We start from the raw sequence: 13224 nt of genomic DNA on the forward strand, positions 1-13224 counted from the left end.
GACCTGATTCCCATTCTATGAGGAAAATATATGTACATATATGCTTTTTCAAGGCTGCCTAGCCTTGGACAATACAAAAACCTTTTTGAAAGAACAAAAATAAATATGTGTTACATTGTTTCATTTAAATATATATAAAAACATAAAACAAGATAAAAGGACCTTGTACAACCAAAGAAAAAAAGATGCGTTATGTACAGGGGAGCAAAGATAAGGATGACTGCATGTTTCTCATTAGTAACAGTGCACACTAAAAGTCATGGAGTGTGCTCACTTCAGCAGCACATACACTAAAATTGGAATAACAGAGAAGATTAATATGGCTCCTGCACAAGGATTATATGCAAATTCATGAAGTGTTCCATATTTAAAAAAAATAAATAAAAGTCATGGAGCAATATCTTTAAAATAATCAAAGAAAAAAACAAAACAAAACTATCAACGCAGAATTCTGTACATAGTGAAAATGTCTTTCAAAAACAAAAGCAAAATAAAGACTTATTCAAACATACAAATGATGGTACATTTATCACTGGCAGACATAATGCTTTATAAGAAAATTTAAAGGAGGGGCGACTGGGTGGATCAGTCGTTAAGTGTCTGCCTTTGGCTCAGGTCATGATCCCGGGGTCCTGGGATCGAGCCCCACATCGGGCTCCCTGCTCCGCGGGAGGCCTGCTTCTCCTTCTCCCACTCCCCCTGCTTGTGTTCCCTCTCTTGCTGTGTCTCTCTTTATCAAATAAATAAAATCTTAAAAAAAAAGAAAATTTAAAGGAGTCATTCAGGCAAAAAGACAGTGATGCCAGATGGACACTGTATTTACACATAGATCAAATCATGAGAAATGACAGTAATTTAGGTAAATATCAAGAATTTTGTTCTTATTATATCAAAATGTATCACAGATCTAAATGTAAAACTTAAGCTTAAATCTATAAAATTTCTAGAACAAAAGAGAGAATTAGGTCTTTATTACATTGGGTTAGCAAAATTTCTTAAATACTACACTAAGAACATGATCCATAAAAGAACAAAGTGACAAATTTGACTTCAAAATTAAGAATGTCTGCTTTTTGAAAGATACCTCTTAAACAAATGAAAAGACAAGCTACAGACTGGGACAAAATATTTACAAAATCTAATAAAGACTTGTCTCCAGGATATAAAGATTCTTAAAACTCAATACTAAGAAAACAAACAACTCAATAAAAAAAGTAGGCAAAAGATTTGAACAGACTCATCACCAAAGATAATGTATAAATGACAAGTAACTACATGATAAGGTATTCAGTATCTTTAGTCATTAGAAAAATACAATCAAAACTGAAAATGCCTAGTCCAATGCTAGGCTTGAAATATGAATGTTTTTGGTAAACCAATCAATAGTACAATAAATATGTTAAAAGTTAGAATCAAGTATTTGCCAATCCTTATTCTGAACCATCCCAATGTATCTCCTGTTATTCAGAGATACAAAACTCTCAACTCTGAAAATTAAATTATTGTTTAACTTATTTAAAGACTAAATGCCAAAAGGCTTTCTTAGAAGTGAGCATGGGAATGTTGAAAATTTTATAACAGAGAAGATAGTGAACCATCATGATAGACAAAGGAGTCAGATAAAATAAATGTTTTCCCTCTGACAGCTTCTTGCCTTGCATGGTTTGATGTGGAATGTTGTAAGTGTCCCAACTGTCATCTCCCCAAGGATATCAGTTAATATGGGTATAATAGCATCCCTCATCCAGTGAGTGGGCACTGGTAGTCTTTTCCCAGATAGATAATGTGGGAGGCAACCAATACCTTCAGTAAGTTTGACATTAAGAACACCATTATATTAACTGTTGCTTTTCTGAGTTGGTCTGAACAAAAAGGTATCTCCACCACTCACTTACTTTAATCAGACTGGCATGAATCTCTAAGACTTGAGAGAGAGGAAATGTCAGCTCCATGAAACTGAGTCTGTAAATCACCAAGTAGCAGATTAAAAACTCTACTCTGCCCTTTTCTCCTCTACCATTGACTGAAGATGCCCTTGATCAGTTAGATGGGCATTTAAGAAAAGAAAAAAGACAAGAAAAAATATATAGAATTAAGAGATATGAAAGCAAAAAAAAAAAAGATATGAAAGCAAAAAAATTGAGTTAAATATTAAAATGTATGCATTTTTTAAAAGATTTTATTTACTTATTTGTCAGAGAGAGAGCACAAGCAGGGGGAACGGCAGGCAGAGGGAGAAACAGGCTCCCCACTGAGCAAGGAGCCCCATGCGGGGCTCGATGTGGGGCTCGATTCCAGGACCCTGGGATCATGACCTGAGCCAAAGGCAGATGTTTAACAACTGAGCCACCCAGGCATCCCTAAAACATATGCATTTTTAACAAGAATATCATAATGCTATGTAACCAAAGATGTATTTTATAAAAGCAGAAATTTATTTAAAAGATACCTAACTCTATTTAATCCCAAGATAGGAGAGGAAAAAGAAAAACAGGAAAACTTGAAGATGTGCTATTTAGTAGAGAAGTCCTAAAACAAAACATGATTTTCAACTGTCAGTAGCAACCATAAAAATCAGCATCCAGCTGGAAAGAAACTCCTCCTCTCATGGCAAGCTCAAGAAGTTACCTGAAGTGTGAAGACTTTGGCTAAAATCCTGGAGAGGACATTCTGCAATCAACAACTTGATACCACTTTATCTTGTCATACAACACCCAAACTCTTCACGATAATTTGAAAATATGCTCCTCTGCTTTGTACACAGGCAAAGCTCCCACTAGTATCTGTGTAAGAACAGGATCAAGCATGCTGTGTCTAAGAGCAAGAGCCCTGGTCACCGAGGCAGCTCTCTATTTTCAATTGTATTAGCTCTAATTCTTCAAGGCAGTCTCCAGAGTCCCTTACTCTTTTCTGTATTCAAAATTTGGAACAATTTCATATTATCAAATGTAAAATGCACAAAGTAGTAATCTCAGTAATTTCTCTTTCAGAAATATACCTAATAGAAACACACACAAAAAATTAGGTACAAATCATTTATACAAACAAATTTTGTACTAAATCATGTATACTGTGACTAGAGAACAATTAAATACACACTAATAGCAGAGTCAAATAAATAAAGACATATACAATAGTTTAAAGGTAGGGAATAGAGTTCTAAATGTAGGTATGAATAACTCCCCAAGATACATTGTTACATGGAAAAAAAATTAATTCAATAATGTAGAGCTCTCTCTCCTTCCCTCTGTTTCCATAGAAGTATTGAAAATGAATTTACACTCAAAAGCCCTTCCTGAAGTTCGAGAATAATATGATTAGAAAGTCAATCTGTTTATGACTGTAATTTAAATACACAACAATAAGGGATTATTATACAGATAAAGTATTTAAAAATTTACACTGTTAGCTCACAACAAAGGTATAGATTTAAGTAGGACTAAAACTTCTAATAAATAAATAAATAGGAACTTATTCTTTTTGGCGCACAAAGGCAAGTTTTTCTCTTTTGCTTCCACTATGACCAAGAGCTAAAACACACAAGTCGGCATTTAGAAGACCAACAAATTCTGATTATATAATAATTTCATAGATACTTTACAATAAGTATATTTAAAATGATCTCTACATCTGAGGGACACCTGGGTGACTCAGTCAGTTAGGCATCTGCCTTTAGCTCAGGTCATGGGGATCCTGGGGTCCTGGGATTGAGTCTCAAACTGGGTTCCTTGCTCATTGGGGAGCCTGCTTCTCCCTCTACCTGTCAATTCCCATGCTTGTGTTCTCTCTCTCTCTGACAAAAAAAATAAATAAAATCTTTAAAAAAATTATCTCTACACCTGAAACTAATGACATACTGTATGTCGGCTAAATGAATTTAAAATAAAAAATTTTTTAAAAAGAAAAAATAATGATCAAAATCATATGGCATAGTTTTTGAAAAGTATAGGCAAATTGGAAAAGAAACCAATAAAGTTTCAAAAAAATTAAATTGAGTTTATTTTTAAAATTAAGCCTAAATGCCTTTGCTAAGCCACTTATTGAACATAGTTGAAGTTATGATTGGTCAAACAGAAGATAGGTCTGAAGAATATACCCAGAATGTAGCACAAAGAGATGAATAGTTGGAAAATCTTAAGGAGTAATCAAATGCTAAAAAGAAAGAATGGTAAGTCTAAAATTCGTCTAATAGGAATATCAGAAAGAAAAACAGAAAATGTGAGAAAGAAAGCATTGAACGTTATAATAGGTGAGTTGATCAATATTCAGATGAATTCTTATGCTGAAGAAGGTAGATTTTAATAAATGGCACATTAGAGTAAAATGGCAGAACACCTCTCCATGTCTTTGCAAAGAGAAGATCTTACAAGCTTCCTGAGAGAAAAACAATACAAAACACTATGATGAGCCTGGCAGAAAAATTTCTACCTTCAAAATGCTGAGGGAAAATACTTGTCAACTTAGACTTCTTATACCTAGTGAAATCACCACTTTTGAAAAAGAGAAATAAAGACATTCTCTGAAAAAGAAAATTGAGTTACCCTTAACAAAAATAAATATTTTAGGAAGGCATGATTGGATCCAAAAGTAAGAACTATGATGTAAGAAACAAGGCAAAAACATGAAATTAATAACCAAGTGGTTAAATATAACATAAATATATAACAAAAATTCTAAATTTGGGTAGCATTAAAAACCAGATGAAAGCCAAATACTGGTCAACAGTAACATAAAACACAGAAGATAATTAGAATTTAAGCATTCTGAATTTCTTATACTTTTCCAGGAAGGAAGTAGCAATAGTATTAAATTTTAGACTTTTACTTTGTGTTAAAAATTAAACTAAAGAGGGACGCCTTGGGTGGCTCAGTCAGTTAAGCATCTGCCTTCAGCTCAGGTCATGATCCCAGAATCCTGGGATCAAGACCCACATCAGGCTCCTTGCTCAGCGGGGAGCCTGTTTCTCCCTCTGCCTGATACACCCCCTGCTTGTGCTTTCTCTCTCTGACAAATAAAGAAAATCTTAAAAAAAATTAAACTAAAGATATATATATATGTATATATATGTATATATGTATATATATAGAGAGAGTGTGAGAGAGATAGAGAGATACACATACACATATTTGTGTATGCACATATACATACGTATTTTCTACCACCTCCATAAAGCCAAGGCAGCCTAACTTGTTAGTATGCAAGCAGGGTAAAATCTCAGACTCATCCCAGTTCTGACAACCACATTAAGAGGGAGAGAAAATAAACATAACCATATTATTGGAAAAAAGCAGAGAAAGCATTAATAAAATTCAACATTAATTCATGATTTGAATTTTTTTACTAAACTAGGAATACAAGTCTTTTAATTACTTTTACTAGTAGAGTCGTAAATATTTATAATTCCTGCTTTTCTAAAGTTTTTAGTAATTTGTATTTTTTGAAGAATTTGGCCATTTCATTTAAATTATCAAATGTATGTATGGAGTTTTATAAAGTATATTATTTTGTAGGAATTGTGTCTTTATTGTTCTTAACCTTGGTTCTTTTCTTTTTTATTCTTTATCAGTTTGGTAAAATACCAAAATTTCCCCGAGATTGAAATAAGACAAAGATGCAAGCTAACATCACAGCTATTCATCATTTTGTTAAAGACCCTTTTAATTGCAGTTACTCTATTTACTTATTTATGTGCACTGGATTTCTCAGTGCTTGCGTCTATAAACGTGAAACTAGATAGATGATGAGGGGTTGACAGGTAAAAGATAGAGAGAGAGCGTAGATGGGCAGATAGAGGCTAGGTAGACAGATCCAAACAGATAGGATATGACAGGTAATATTTCTTACTGAAGTTCTCTCTTGTCCTCAGAATATTGTCTCAGGAAATCTGCATTCTCTTACCACATTGAGGGATGGCAGCGGTGAGACCATTACCGCTGTATAAAATATCTGCACAAAGTATCTAGTTCAGCATTTCCTAAGGTGAACCCAGACACCCTGTGTCTAATGCCACAACTTAGCCTTAACAGATATGGGCATAAGATACAGAAAGACAATTTAAGTTTTACTGTGGTTTTTTTTTTTTTTTTTTTTCCATGCCTTGAATAAAGAAGGCTTTGCCAGATACCTAAATCCTGATTGGTTTCTTCTATGTATCTTGCCAATGTATCTTCTTATGATTCAGGATGGATGGGAGGTATGTCTTTCTTTGTAGAGTATGAAAGGGGTAACGAAAGAAAATGTAAGAAAGGAGAACTTTTAAGATGCTTCAATTTCAGGCTTGTTCTACAACAGAATAGTTTTAGAAAAAAAAATGAATTTGGAAGGGGAAGCTTTTTAGAAGTTGACTCCTTCAATACTATCTGTGCCCTTCTGGCACCTAAAAGTCTTTCTGAACCTCCAGGAATAGGAGTAACCTAGTTTAAATGCTGCAGAGTATCTGAGTCCTGTCAGACTCTCACATACAATTTCCAATAAGGTTTCTGGTCTTTTAACCTGACCCAGAAACGGACCCACAGTCAACATTTTGAGGTATTTTAAGTCTTACCTAGGAAAATTTAAATATTAATCTGGACTCTAAATATTTAATATAACTTAGCATTTTTTTACATCGTTTGCTCAATTTTATCTTATGTTTACCTAAAACCCCTAGTTGTTCGTTTGTTTGTTTATTTTTATTTTTTATTTTTTAAGTAGGCTTCCTGCCCAGTGTGGGGCTTGGAACTCATGACCCTGAGATCAAGAATCACATGCTCTATTGATGGAGGTCAGCCAGGTACCCCTTCCTAGTTGTTTTTTTAAATAGATCCTCCCTAGTTTGAAAGAGAAATAAATGAAAGAAATAGAATGGTTTCAAGAATTAATAGAGGTAAGTGAAATTTATGTTCCTTTTTATTCTTCCAAACAGTGGGCTGGACATATTTGAATGCCCAAAGGGAGGGGGAAAAAAAAAGATTTCTTAAAAGAACTTTTTAGAAACTATTCTTACAGTCATGGAAATTTACTAAGCTTTGTAATTAGGGCTGATTTAACGTAGCCATAACAGATAGACTCTGCTCTAAAATGAGAACCCCATTATGCAAATGTTTCTTTCCAGCAATTGTGGTTATTTATCTAAAACATTTCTTTAAAAGGAACATGCCACCTTTTAAAATGATCAGTTGCGGCTCTTTACTGAGCATGCAGTTAAGTTTGTATACATTATTTAACATACCACAAAATGTGTACTTGAAAAGACTTCTTGCTACACACACACACACAGTTTGAGCAAGATTTATTTTCTTGACTGTGAAGATGTTTCTTAATTGTTCTCTAAAGTCAATGCAATAATTTGAGTTCTGAGTCCACATTTCATCACCTTAGCAACACTTAGCATTAGCAGACTTAGTTCTTCTGATCTGAGAGGTATGAAACTTTATGTTATTGTTTTCATATTAATTGATTTGGTTATAATTAAGACTGAATATATTTTTTATCCTGTTGTCCACTTGATTTCCTCCTGCCTGAGTTTTCTGTTCACATCCTCATATTTCCTATGAGTTGTTCAACTCTTCCTTAATAACTTGTAGAAGTCCTGTGACTACTCGGAACACAAATTCTTTATAACTTTTATGGGTTGCAAATATCACTTTCCAATCTACAGATTTTCACTTTGTGTCACCTGTTCTTTTATGAAAGGTTTTACTTTTAAGGTGGCAAATTACCTTAATCTTCTCTTTCATAGTTCATACTTTGTGTATTTTTTTATTTTTTTAAAGATTTTATTTATTTACTTGACAGAGAGACACACAGCGAGAGAGGGAACGCAAGCAGGGGGAGTGGGAGAGGGAGAAGCAAGCCTCCCGTGGAGCAGGGAGCCCGATGCGGGGCTCGATCCCAGGACCCTGGGATCATGACCTGAGCCGAAGGCAGATGCTTAATGACTGAGCCACCTAGGCGCCCCCATACTTTGTGTCTTTTTAAAAATTCTTTATTTAAATTCAATTTAATTAACATATACTGTATTATTAGTTTCAGGGTAGAATGTAGTGATTCATCAGTTGCATATAACACCCAGTGCTCTTTACATCAAGTGCCTTCCTTGATGCCCATCACCCAATTATCCCATCCCCCACCACCTTCCCCTCCAGCACCCCTCAGTTTGTTCTCTATAGTTCAGCAACTTTTGTGGTTTGCCTCCCTCTCTATTTTCTTCTTACTTTATTTTTCCTTCTCTTCCCCTATGTTCATCTGTTTTGTTTCTTAAATTTCACATATGAGTGAGATCATATGGTATTTGTCTTTCTCTGACTTATTTCGCTAATACACTCTAGTTCCAGCCACATTGTTGCAAATGGTAAGACTTCATTCTTTCTGATGGCTGAGAAATATTCCATTGTATGTATATAGCACCTCTCTGTCTCCATTCATCTGTCAATGGACACCTGGGTTCTTAAGGTGGCAAATTACATTAATCTTCTCTTTCAGAGTTTGTACATTTCGTGTCTTTTTGAAAGAAGTTCTTCCCTACTCTGAAGTCTTTATTATGTTTGTTTCATTCTTCTAAATACTTCTAAATTTTGCTTTTGCTTTAGATATTTTATATCTGAAATTAATGTTTTGAGTGACATGATGTAGGTATCTAATTTTGTCTTTTACCATGCGATTAAATAATTGAAGTGTAATTTTTTGAGTCCATTCTCCATTTATTTTTAATGTTCCTTCTACCACACCATGTTGACATATACACAAGTTAGTGTCAAGGTTCTGTTTCATTAAGTTTTTGTCTCTACCTATGCCAATATCATATTATCTTAATTTTATAATAAATTGATAAAGACTGTCTATAGTTTTTGCTAATAGTTTCCAAATTTTGCTTTTTATATTTAAATCTCCAATTTCTTGGAGTTGAAATTTGAGTTTTGTTTATGGAATAAGAAGACAAAGCTTCGTAATTTTTCAAGTAAATATTTTACCACACACACACATATGTATATTTATGTATGTACATATGTATGTAAGATTTATTTCTAGGAACTTTAGAGGTTTTGTTGCTCATAAACAAATAAATTCCTCACAGTAGAATGATACTAATCTCACTGTGTCAGGTTTTTTGTTGGCTGATATTTGCCTGCTATATTTTTCCTTCCCCTTATCATCAGCACTTTATATCATATGACTGCATGTAACTTTTGTCCTCACATCTGAGAATCACTTTTAAGATATTTATTCTTTTCACAATTATTAGGATTATCGATAAACTTGGAATAAATCCCACCATATGATTGTGGGCTTTCTACCTCATAAGCATTTTCACTCACAAATCTTTTTTTACATCTCATGATTATCTTCTAAACAATCAATTATCCTGATAGCCTTTTATTTACTCTACTTGTATTTTTATTTTTAGAAGTTTCCCCTATACTTTAAATATGAACGCTTGGCTTAGCAAAACTTAACTTTGATCAGTGCTATAAATCTTTGGATTAACACAAGGATCTCAGTGTGCTATATCCCCAATAACTCACTCATTTTACATATTAATGATTTATAGTATTTTATTAATATTTTATAGACATTAGTCTCATTTTCTTGGATAATCAATATCCATTTATATTAATCCCTAGTATCTTTATTCACAAATGCTTTTTATGCCCCATTTTCTTTGTAGGTTATCTCTCTTTCCTCTACTCCTCATTGCTTTTTATGTTCTTCAAATGAATGATATATGTTGACATGACTTTGTTTATATTTATGCAATTATAGTCTCACCGTCTTCCTTAAATCTGACGATTCTGTTGAATCTGATATCTGTCATAAATTTGGGAAAATTTTCAAGTATTGTCTCTTCCCTTTCATTATTACTTTCTTTTCTGATAGTAGCTGTTCAAGTAGTATCCTTTTTTATCCCCTTTTATAAAGCCTTTCTGCTCTTACCCTCTTTGATATTTTCAATCTCTTTCTCCATGCTACAATGTCAGCAATTTCTTCTGTTCACTTTCATAATTCCTTCTCCAGATGACACTGATCTCTCTCTCTCTCTCTTTTTTTTTTTTAAGATTTTATTTATTTGACAGAGAGAGACACAGAGAGAGGGGGGACACAAGCAGGGGGAGTGGGAGAGGGAGAAGCAGGCTTCCCGCGGAGCAGGGAGCCAGATGCGGGGCTCCATCTGAGGACCCTGGGATCATGACCTGAGCGGAAGGCGGAAGCTTAACGACTGAGCTACCCAGGTGCCCCATATACTGATCTCTTGTTAAACACTCCCAGTGGTATTTCTAGTTCATTGAGTAATTTTTTATTTCTAGAAGCTCTGTTTCCTTCTCCTCCCCAACCAAATTTTGTTGTCATACTCTCTCCATTTTCTTCAGATAATCCCTTATATCCTAAACTGGGCAAGTCATCTCCATAACAGTATTACATTAGCTTCTGCTAGGAGTCTCTACCTGAAGACCATTTTTGTTGTTACTGTTGCTATTCATTTCTTAGTTTAGAATACGTGAGTACGCGCCCGGTAACTTCTCACAGCAGAAGTTTTTCTTGCCACGGTAAATCTGTTATAATTTACTCTATGGTAGTCAGATTTTTTTTTTTTTTTCCACTAGCCTTCCCTTTCGGTGTCTTTGTGACTACTTGATGCTCCACATTTTATGCAGGAGTTTCAGTTACATTTTGTAATGCTGTGATGACTACACGCGGGGCTCCTTTCATTGCCTCGGGATAAAAATCCAAGCCTTTATATTTCTAAAGATAACCTTCCTATCCCTGCCCCACCAGCAGAGGGCAGCATTAACCTCAGCTCCCGTGTTTTCTATTTGGCGTTTCAGTTTCTTCATTTTTAGCAACAACATATATGTATATATGTACATACATATATACTGATACATCAGCTACTCAATTAAAACAAACCCAAATATATTTTAATAGTTTGGCATATTTAAGTTGGGGGAAATACCATATTATTGCTAAACTGCTGACTTGTTTGTTTTTTCCTTGTGTTCTATTAGTTTTTCCCAGAGCTATGGATTCTCCCTATTGAGGTATTGTGTTGGTAGGGGGACACACACATAGGCACACTCAGCTTATGAGGAAGTCATTTCAGATAAATACATGTCGGAAATTGGCTTCAGAGAGTGGAAGCAGATCTTTTTCCAGAGAAGCAGAAAGATGCTTTTTTTCTTCCTTCAACAATTGGTATGAAAAAGAAGGGTGTATTATGGTCACCTTCAGAACAGAGAATCAATCAACCCACACGTTTATTGAGTGTTCGACTTCAAATAAATCCCAACTTTAGGAGCAGTGTTCATGAATTCCTAATACATCACCCTTCTTACTATTTGTATCTAAATTTTATAGGCTAACGGATGTTTTACAAATGCTATTTTCTTATGAATATACTATTCCCCTTTATTTTCTTTGAACTTATATGTTGCTTATGTCCAAGATATCAAATCCACAATAATATACTTGTAATTTTGAAATAATCATCCACAAACTACAAATCAGAAATATTTAGCATAAAGTACAGTCTTTTGGTACTAAGTTATACCATTTTTTTTAATTCAGCAAAAAAACAAAACAAAACAAAATAAAATTTGGTACATAACATATATCAGGCTAAAAAAATAGAAATAGCTTTTATAATAACTGCTAACAAGCAAATTAGCTACTGAATGGAATGGCAGCAGATCAATAATGACAGTAAAACTACAGAGTTCTTGCTGATCTCGTATTGTCTGTGAATGCAAACTGTAAAAGAGGTCCCCACAGGCCTCCAACAATAACCTACAAAGAATGAGACACAAAGGGTATTGAGCATAAAGATAGTTCAATTTCCCAAGACAGCCAGCTCTTGTCACATCAAACCACCTATTAGTCACAAACTCATACAACTAAGAATTCTCTGGCCTCCCGAGATCTCCTGTCATCTTGAAGGAGCTAATACCAATGAAAGGCACTAGTTTCTTCTGTGGCATGTTTAGTTTATTGTTTTCAATAGATCAAGCAATTTATGATGTTGCTATTATATATAAATAAGGTGTTATACTCTTATTGGAAAATGACACTAATGTGTCAGTAAATGGAAAAGAAAAGGTAAAATAAATGTGAAAATACGGCGAATCTACCCCAAAGAACACACATCCTCCTATCATTTCATATATCTTTATATTATTTAGGATTACCTGAAAGACTGTTAATCAAACAATAAAGTGTTGTAAGAAATTTAAAAGTTTCGAGTTTCCCAAGTAACTAAAAAGTAGATGATCTAATCTTCTTATTTGATAGATATGGAAAATGAGGCCCAATTAATTTAAGTAAGGTAACATAGTAGTTTAATAGTAATATAGGGCCGGATTCTCCAGTCAACGTGTGAACACCCTTCAGAACTATTTAGTATGCATATAACACTAAAACATTTCATATATATATATATATATATATATATATACACACACATAATACATATGTATGTATAATAGAGAGAGAGAAAGAAAGGGAGAGAGAGAGACAGAGGGAGAGAGAGAGATGAGGAAAAATATGATGCAATAGAAAAAGCAACAACCTTGTTTGTGAATCATTATCTTTCCAAACACATATTGCATGGCTACGGTGTGCCATGTTGTCAACTAGTTGCCGGGGTGCTTAAGATGTTATTTTTTCTCAGAATTATATAGTCTAATGTGAGAATGAAAATAGGTATTTCAATTGGAAAATAATTGAATTTTGCAATGGCTGTATGCACAAGGTGTGATTTGAGTAAGAAGGAGAGACATCTAAATTGTATTGCAATATTGGTAGGATACGAGAGGCTTTCTAGAGAAGGAAACCCTTTTTTATTTTATTTTAATTTTATTTTATTTTTATTATGTTATGTTAGTCACCATACAGTACATCATTAGGTTTTGATAGTGTTCCATGATTCATTATTTGCATATAACACCCAGTGCTCATTACAACACGCGCCCTCCTGAATACCCATCACCGGAATAACCCATCCCCCCACCCCCCTCTCCTTTGAAACCCTGACATTGGGAAACCCTTTTTTTTTATGTTTTTATTACCAAAAAAATACCCCAAAGAACACCAAAAGGTGAAATTATACAAATTATTCAAGGTAACTATTTTAAGACTGCTCTAACCCCACATCAGTTCATTTCTAGACCCCAGAGGAAAAGAGCATTAATTTTAGTGTCTTTCCTTTCTGACACTTAGGCTTTTCTTCTGCTTTTTACAAAAATAAGGTGACAT

The 13224-nt window shown here is 34.1% G+C and overlaps 1 non-coding gene across 1 annotated transcript; it reads left to right on the forward strand.

Moving 5' to 3' along the window:
• The first annotated feature begins 266 nt into the window (after positions 1–266).
• On the forward strand, positions 267–371 carry LOC114222711 (U6 spliceosomal RNA). Its single transcript, XR_003611990.1, has one exon. It is a non-coding gene; the product is annotated as a U6 spliceosomal RNA (small nuclear RNA).
• Positions 372–13224: the final 12853 nt, after the last annotated feature.

The sequence above is a fragment of the Eumetopias jubatus genome, unplaced genomic scaffold, assembly GCF_037043125.1.
Source record: "Eumetopias jubatus isolate StellerSeaLion01/CBP00866 unplaced genomic scaffold, mEumJub1_p1.0 scaffold_2, whole genome shotgun sequence".
In the NCBI taxonomy this organism is placed as follows: domain Eukaryota; kingdom Metazoa; phylum Chordata; class Mammalia; order Carnivora; family Otariidae; genus Eumetopias; species Eumetopias jubatus.